General features: G+C 38.3%; 1 long non-coding RNA gene across 1 annotated transcript; it reads right to left on the reverse strand.

Moving 5' to 3' along the window:
* Positions 1-7554: 7554 nt before the first annotated feature.
* Positions 7555-9179, reverse strand: LOC147624757 (uncharacterized). Its single transcript, XR_015269166.1, has 3 exons — positions 9046-9179; positions 8827-8953; positions 7555-7884 (listed from the first exon to the last, which is right to left on the reverse strand). It is a non-coding gene; the product is annotated as an uncharacterized LOC147624757 (long non-coding RNA).
* Between the last annotated feature and the right edge of the window lie 441 nt (positions 9180-9620).

Consider the following 9620-nt stretch of genomic DNA (forward strand, 5'->3'; position numbering starts at 1 on the left):
CCCGGTAGGCCAAGCTCTCAGATCTGATAGTATTTGGTGTGCTCCAAGCTTCACAGCTCTAATGGCAAGCTTCACAGCTTCTCTTCACAGCTTCTTCTCCCTCTTCTCTCACTCACTCATAAACCCTAATAAACAGCACAAGGCTCTGATACCATGTTGAAAGAACGGTAGAGGGGGAGGAGACACACACACAGGAGCAAACCCTAATGTATATTGCAAACCCTAACCAAAGAGAGAAGCCATCTCCACTCTCACACAAAGCATAATGCACTAATCCATAATACACACAACACACTATGAGTTGTGTCCACACACATCTAACCCTAGCTAATGTCCACACACTATGACTAGCTGGACACGCGGTCATTTATGTCTCACACATGTTCCTACCTAACATGCCAGCACATAGCATAGCTGGCTCACACTGACATCGAGCTTGAATCTCAACATAGATGCCTCATCCTACTTCGCTCTCCTCTCCCTATAGAACTCTCAACACTATGTAGACCTATCAACTCAAATTTTCTCTCCTCTAAGCGCTCTTTATAGACCTATTGGCACTCTCCAAACCTCTTAACCCTACTCTTCTCCCGTTTGAGCACTCCATTAGATCTCAAAGCACCCTAGATAGCTATATGAGCTCTTAACACTTTCTATAGAGCTCTTAGAACTCTAAAGACTCAACCTAGTCCCCTCTCCTTTGAGAACTCCATTAAATCTTAGAGCACTTTGTAGACCTATATGAACTCTTTGTTGACCTCTCAACCTCAGCGCCCTCTCTTTTAAGCACTTTATTAAAGCTCACAATACTCTAAGCACTCTTTGCAAACATTTTAGTACTATGAGAGTACTATGTAGATCATTTTAGTACTATGAGAGTACTATGTAGATCCCCTAGTCCAACTCTCCTCTAAGTACTATGAGAGTACTATATAGATCATTTTAGTACTATGAGAGTACTATGTAGATCCCCTAGTCCAACTCTCCTCTAAGTAATCCATTAGAGCTCACAAAACTACACACACCTTTTTTGAGCTCCTAACCAACCTTAGAGCCCTACACGAGACCTTCAAGAACTCTATCAAATCTCAAGATCTCTAAGCACCTATCAAACCTTTGTGTAGCCTTAAAGTACTCTTGCATGTAGTATCTTAGTGAAACTTTTGTGCACTCTTACGTCTATCCTCAGTGAAATATTTCCTTCCTTCTATTCTCAACAATGTTTGCACCCACAAGTAGGAGGCACAATTCCATTATTGGTTCCATGTCCTTAAGCAACATTAAAGATAAGGATGGATAGTTGGTGCCTATGGAGTTCAGTAGGTTAATGTGGGTGACTATGCAAACCCAAAAGATACATTCATCCCGTAGCCATCATTAGAAGGGCTAAATCCTTGATTTTCAACTTTGTAGGAATGGATGATGAATGGATAACATGTGTATACAACATCACTATTGAAGTTGGAAGCATGCAAGAATGTAAGTGCATGAGCAAATTATAAGGGAAGGCATTGTTTAGGCTTTTTGATTAATGTTCAATAGTTCTTGATATTTTGAGATTCTCTAACTGCGTGTTGTTCTTTGTGATTTGACTATTTTCACAAATATTTATCCCTCAAATTGTATATAACACAACACTTGGGGTGCTTAACAGCACCAGGGACTTACAAAGCTCTACATGTAGATATTAGGGAGCTAGTGTATGCATGGAAAAAAGCATTTGCGCTTGCTAGTCAAAGGTCTTCTTCTTTTAACGTAGCTTGGGGTAACACAACACTTGGGGTGCTTAACAGCAAGGACTTGCAAAGCTCTACATGTAGATATTAGGGAGCTAGTGTATGCATGGAAAAAAGCATTTGCGCTTGCTACTCGAAGGTCTTCTTCTTTCAACGTAGCTTTTCGTGAACCTCATCTATATCTCCACAAGCGAATTTGGCATGGTTTGCATCACAGAGACCTCCTAAGATGTGTCGTTCAAGAAACAATTGTTACTAGAATTCATATTGATCATTGAAATCTTACATTGTTGTTTTCTTAGAAAGGAGATGGAAGCACATAAAAGACCATTGAGAAGTCGCCTTGATTCAAATGTCGCATTAAACAGGAACTAGAACTTAGTGATTTGCAACACAACACTTTTTATATACAGGTAGTTTACCCAATCACACTTGAAAAGATTGTGCACAAGAAGAAAGGGAAAAAATGGATGTGTATAACTAAAGTGAAGTACAAATGTATGGGTACAATCCAGGTTGAGAACAACAAAAGATTCAATGCTTGTAGCACAAGCACACACAAGATGTGTCAAAAGGGTGTGGGTGTGTGTGTTTTTACACACATACATATATACATACTTACTTATACATATATATACGTACCTACATATATATACACACACATACATGTACATACATACAAACATGTACGTATATACATGTATGTGTGTATATATATCTAAGTGTGCATATATTATACACACACGCACATACATATGTATATACTTATAATATATATATATATATATGTGTGTGTGTGTGTGTGTGTGTGTGTGTATATATATATATATGTGTGTGTGTGTGTGTGTGTGTGTATATATATATATATATATATGTGTGTGTGTGTGTGTGTGTGTGTGTGTGTGTGTGTGTGTATACACATATATATATATATGTGTGTGTGTATATATATATATATGTGTGTGTGTGTGTGTATATATATATATGTGTGTGTGTATATATATATATATATATGTGTGTGTGTGTGTGTGTGTGTGTGTGTGTGTGTGTGTGTGTGTGTGTGTGTGTGTGTATATATATATATATATGTGTGTGTGTGTGTGTGTGTGTGTGTGTGTATATATATGTGTGTGTGTGTGTGTGTGTGTGTGTGTGTGTGTGTATATATATATATGTGTGTGAGTGTGTGTGTGTGTATATATATATATATATGTATATATATAGTATAAATATATACTCATACACAGTGTGTGTGTGTGTATCTATTATTACACACACACACACGCGCGTGCGCGCACACACTTACACACACACATAGTTAGTTAGTTAGTTCAATTTAAAAAACCATAAAAGATTTCCCATTATCCATCAAGAGCTTTAGAATACACAAAAGGAAAACATTAGATTCACATCATCCACAACTATTGGGATGAATGTGTAAAATTAGTAACTTAATTGGTGTCGAAAGACCATTTATAAAATAAATATGTGAAGTTCAAATATAAAACAAATATGTGAAGATTTTCAAAGGGCATTTCCCCTTCTCTACTTCATTAGTTAAAAAATAAAGATAATATATGTGTCAATGATTAAGATTACACTATTTTGAGAAGAAATTTAATCAACATGAAACCAAGCTGATCTGATCATTACCTAATGGTCTCATTGTGTAGAAATGTCATTTAATAGCTTTTTTTTTTCCCGAAGGTACAGGAAATTTTAGAAACACACACATACACCCAGCCTCCGTGAGGTGGAGGCGGCCCCACCCAACGAGTGCTAGCTCATCTGGTAGAGCATTGGTCTCTACTCCCAAGGTCTTGGTTCAAGTCTTGGGGGCCTCGTTAGGTACCTACCCTTGATGGGTTGATTATAAGCATTTAATAGCTTTTTTGCTATTGCATATCAACAAGTCTTCATGCAAGACCTACAAAATATCAAAATATCATGACTTCAAATATGAGGGGAAGAAATCAATGTAATAACACGAAATTTTAGAAAGTATATTATAGCGTATCAAAAGGGAAAGAAAAGAGATGATTTCATGCTACCAAAAAACCTTATGTGGGTTCTAAACCACACGAGTAACATTATGAATAGATATCTAAACATGAAAGTATATTATAGCTTATCAAAAGTGAAAGAAAAGAGATGATTTCATGCTACCGAAAAACCTTATGTGGGTTCTAAACCACACGAGTAGCATTATGAATAGATATCTAAACATGATGGTTTTGAATGGGAACAAAACTTAGTTGGACTAGTATACTTGATTATTATATAAAATAAGTTCTTGATAAAGAAAGCAAAGCCCTTTCTTGTGCCACGTACCTGAGTACATGGCTGAAAGGAGGAAGCCTTGAATGCCTCTGGCTCATGAGAAGGTGTTTGGACGGTGCATGTTATCCTCTTCATTTGAGACAAGATTTCTTCTTGTGAATCTTTAGGTGTGGCAATGATTCCAATTTTGTGGAGTCTATTGACACTCTTTCCAACACAAGCCATGAATAGATTTACTTCGCTTTCAATGGTTGCAAGAAGTAGAAGCCACACACGAAGTGAGAATTTTGGTGACTCACAAATGGATCTAATATTCTTTGCCTGGAGTAACAGATTACCCATCGAGTCACTCCTGGAATCATATGGAATGAGGCAAACTTGGTCAGTAGAGATGGAGATAAAGAGGGGGTAAGTGGTATTTGAAGCATGTGATAAGGTTAGCCCCAATGTCCAATCAGAAAGAGAAGTAGAGGAGTAAGGGCTAAGCTCTGCTTGAAAGATGTGGCACGAGAGGGTAAGTCCATGTGAATTGAGGCCTTCAATTTGTGAAGCAAGTTGAAAAGAGGGATTTGTACAAATCTCAAGGTAAGTATCTCGATCATGAGTCAACAAGAGAGATGGCACTTTGAAGGGGGGCACCCATGACATACCTGCTTTTTCTCCAAAGAAGTGAAAGGGAGAGAGCAATGAATTATTGAAATATTAGAAGTGAGGAATGCAAGATTTAAAAAAAAACACACACACACACACAGAAGCATATACCACTAAGGAAACATGCTTGTATACCTAACATCCACACCTTGCTTGGAAAGGAAAAGAAAGGATGAAGCCTTAGACATGATCACGTTGGAAAGAAGTAACAAACATGCCTGGTGTGGGCTTCAACAATAGCTGTTGGTTGTCTGTGGTGTCTAGTAATGCCTTCGCCAATTCCAGAATCTGCTCGCCCAACGCCTCCCTCCACCCCCAACAGCCCCAAAATCGACAACACCCTGTCTTCATCGTGCCCCTCTGAGCATTGCTGCCTCTCCCCTATATCTCGCCCAGCACCACTGAGGGAGGTTGAGATATGTTGGGGGCCCTTGAAGAGTGAACCTGATTAAAAAGGGAACCAATAAGTGCATGGTATGTCACCAAAAATGTTAGGTTGTTTGTTTCCTCAAAAAATATGGTCAAAGATTCAAAATAAGGGATCCCATTTTTAAATGTCCATATCATTTCCTTCTCCCGTTTGAGCACTCCATTAGATCTCAAAGCACCCTAGATAGCTATATGAGCTCTTAACACTTTCTATAGAGCTCTTAGAACTCTAAAGACTCAACCTAGTCCCCTCTCCTTTGAGAACTCCATTAAATCTTAGAGCACTTTGTAGACCTATATGAACTCTTTGTTGACCTCTCAACCTCAGCGCCCTCTCTTTTAAGCACTTTATTAAAGCTCACAATACTCTAAGCACTCTTTGCAAACATTTTAGTACTATGAGAGTACTATGTAGATCATTTTAGTACTATGAGAGTACTATGTAGATCCCCTAGTCCAACTCTCCTCTAAGTACTATGAGAGTACTATATAGATCATTTTAGTACTATGAGAGTACTATGTAGATCCCCTAGTCCAACTCTCCTCTAAGTAATCCATTAGAGCTCACAAAACTACACACACCTTTTCTGAGCTCCTAACCAACCTTAGAGCCCTACACGAGACCTTCAAGAACTCTATCAAATCTCAAGATCTCTAAGCACCTATCAAACCTTTGTGTAGCCTTAAAGTACTCTTGCATGTAGTATCTTAGTGAAACTTTTGTGCACTCTTACGTCTATCCTCAGTGAAATATTTCCTTCCTTCTATTCTCAACAATGTTTGCACCCACAAGTAGGAGGCACAATTCCATTATTGGTTCCATGTCCTTAAGCAACATTAAAGATAAGGATGGATAGTTGGTGCCTATGGAGTTCAGTAGGTTAATGTGGGTGACTATGCAAACCCAAAAGATACATTCATCCCGTAGCCATCATTAGAAGGGCTAAATCCTTGATTTTCAACTTTGTAGGAATGGATGATGAATGGATAACATGTGTATACAACATCACTATTGAAGTTGGAAGCATGCAAGAATGTAAGTGCATGAGCAAATTATAAGGGAAGGCACTGTTTAGGCTTTTTGATTAATGTTCAATAGTTCTTGATATTTTGAGATTCTCTAACTGCGTGTTGTTCTTTGTGATTTGACTATTTTCACAAATATTTATCCCTCAAATTGTATATAACACAACACTTGGGGTGCTTAACAGCAAGGACTTGCAAAGCTCTACATGTAGATATTAGGGAGCTAGTGTATGCATGGAAAAAAGCATTTGCGCTTGCTAGTCAAAGGTCTTCTTCTTTTAACGTAGCTTGGGGTAACACAACACTTGGGGTGCTTAACAGCAAGGACTTGCAAAGCTCTACATGTAGATATTAGGGAGCTAGTGTATGCATGGAAAAAAGCATTTGCGCTTGCTACTCGAAGGTCTTCTTCTTTCAACGTAGCTTTTCGTGAACCTCATCTATACCTCCACAAGCGAATTTGGCATGGTTTGCATCATAGAGACCTCCTAAGATGTGTCGTTCAAGAAACAATTGTTTCATATTGATCATTGAAATCTTACATTGTTGTTTTCTTAGAAAGGAGATGGAAGCACATAAAAGACCATTGAGAAGTCCCCTTGATTCAAATCTCGCATTAAACAGGAACTAGAACTTAGTGATTTGCAACACAACACTTTTTATATATAGGTAGTTTACCCAATCACACTTGAAAAGATTGTGCACAAGAAGAAAGGGAAAAAATGGATGTGTATAACTAAAGTGAAGTACAAATGTATGGGTACAATCCAGGTTGAGAACAACAAAAGATTCAATGCTTGTAGCACAAGCACACACAAGATGTGTCAAAAGGGTGTGGGTGTGTGTGTTTTTACACACATACATATATACATACTTATACATATATATACGTACCTACATATATATACACACACATACATGTATATACATACAAACATGTACATATATACATGTATGTGTGTATATATATCTAAGTGTGCATATATTATACACACACGCACATACATATATATATATACTTATTATATATATATATATATATGTATATATATAGTATAAATATATACTCATACACAGTGTGTGTGTGTGTGTGTATCTATTATTACACACACACACACACACACACACACACACACACACACACACACACATAGTTAGTTAGTTAGTTCAATTTAAAAAACCATAAAAAATTTCCCATGATCCATCAAGAGCTTTAGAATACACAAAAGGAAAACATTAGATTCACATCATCCACAACTATTGGGATGAATGTGTAAAATTAGTAACTTAATTGGTGTCGAAAGACCATTTATAAAATAAATATGTGAAGTTCAAATATAAAACAAATATGTGAAGATTTTCAAAGGGCATTTCCCCTTCTCTACTTCATTAGTTAAAAAATAAAGATAATATATGTGTCAACGATTAAGATTACACTATTTTGAGAAGAAATTTAATCAACATGAAACCAAGCTGATCTAATCATTACCTAATGGTCTCATTGTGTAGAAATGTCATTTAATAGCTTTTTTTTTCCCCGAAGGTACATGAAATTTTAGAAACACACACATACACCCACCCTTCGTGAGGTGGAGACGGCCCCACCCAACGAGTGCTAGCTCATCTGGTAGAGCATTGGTCTCTACTCCCAAGGTCTTGGTTCAAGTCTTGGGGGCCTCGTTAGGTACCTCCCTTGATGGGTTGATTATAAGCATTTAATAGCTTTTTTGCTATTGCATATCAACAAGTCATCATGCAAGACCTACAAAATATCAAAATATCGTGACTTCAAATATGAGGGGACGAAATCAATGTAATAACACGAAATTTTAGAAAGTATATTATAGCTTATCAAAAGGGAAAGAAAAGAGATAATTTCATGCTACCGAAAAACCTTATGTGGGTTCTAAACCACACGAGTAACATTATGAATAGATATCTAAACATGAAAGTATATTATAGCTTATCAAAAGGGAAAGAAAAGAGATGATTTCATGCTACCGAAAAACCTTATGTGGGTTCTTAAACCACACGAGTAGCATTATGAATAGATATCTAAACATGATGGTTTTGAATGGGAACAAAACTTAGTTGGACTAGTATACTTGATTATTATATAAAATAAGTTCTTGATAAAGAAAGCAAAGCCCTCACTACTACATGTTAGCCTAATACCGGGGCTTATACCGGCGCTATTTAACGGGGTCTAAAAAAGCCTCGTCATCGGTATAAGCGCCGGTATAAGCGCCGGAACAGTAGCGTCGGTATAAGCGTCGGGTAGTAATACCGGCGCCTATACCGGTTAATATACCGATGCTCACCGGGGATAATACCGACGCATAAATCGGCGTCTATACCGGTGCATATACCGTGTTATATACCGGGGTCAATACCGGGGTGTATACCGACTTTAATACCGAGAAAAATACCACTGTATATACCGACGTCAGTACACCGGGGTATATACCGACGCTGTAGCAGAAATTTTTTTTTGGGCAGAATAGTGCTGCCTGGCTGTTGCCTAGCTGCCTGCAATGAGCAGGATCAACAACAGCAAACAGACAGCACCATTCTGTCTAAAATAGAGCACAAAAACAACCGTGCTCGTTTGCATATTTTCCTGATCGACAAACAAGAAATTAAATTAAACATTAATACTCAAGAATGTTTTGATCATATTTCATTAGTTTGAAGGTCATCTTACATCATGGTAATGCCTCCCAATTGACGGTCTCTCCTTCTTCTTCAAGCATCTCAAACAAGGCCACAAGGCCATGTTTGTGAGCGTACTTCTCCTCTCGCCTACTTGGTGGGCGATTCATGGCCAACTCCTGCACACACGATTAACAATTATAACTTTTAGAAATCAACATTTAGCCCACATACATACATTTAAATAAATAAAATTGCTACAAACACTTACGAATTCATGGCGCATGGTTTCGTAACCACCACTCCCGAGATGAGAAGCCCCTACTGTTTGGAGTCTTGCCCTTGCCGCCTCTCTTTGTTGTTGAAACCTGTCTGGTGTCTCGGTGAGCTCCTGAGCAATGGCTGCCCACTCCCTGTCATCTAGCCAAACAGGTTTCTCCTTCCCCTTTCTAAATGCGTCCCTCGCCTCTGACCTACGATGCCCCATCAAAATGCGAGCTGTATACTGTATCCACTCATTAGAGACGACATTCATAGGGTCAGATGGCTGGAACTCTTGCTTTATCTTTGTGTTTATATAATTTTTCTTCCCCTTGTCTTGCTGATCCCATTTAGTCATGACAGAGTCATGAAACTGTATAGTGCACAATTGTCGAATGCGTGTCTTCATTGCCTTCCCTGCACTATCCATTATTGGTGCCCCATCCCTAATTGTGTAAATCTTGCTGTTGTCATGGTCATGTGCACCCCAGGGAGTGGAAGGTGACCCTATGGGTGTGCTATAAACAGATGAGAGCGAAGGACGACGCTCACGTGGTGGTGGTGTCACAGCATCTGTGGCACTAC

Source organism: Cibotium barometz, chromosome 25, assembly GCF_041138505.1.
Source record: "Cibotium barometz isolate CiBa-2024 chromosome 25, ASM4113850v1, whole genome shotgun sequence".
Taxonomy (NCBI): domain Eukaryota; kingdom Viridiplantae; phylum Streptophyta; class Polypodiopsida; order Cyatheales; family Cibotiaceae; genus Cibotium; species Cibotium barometz.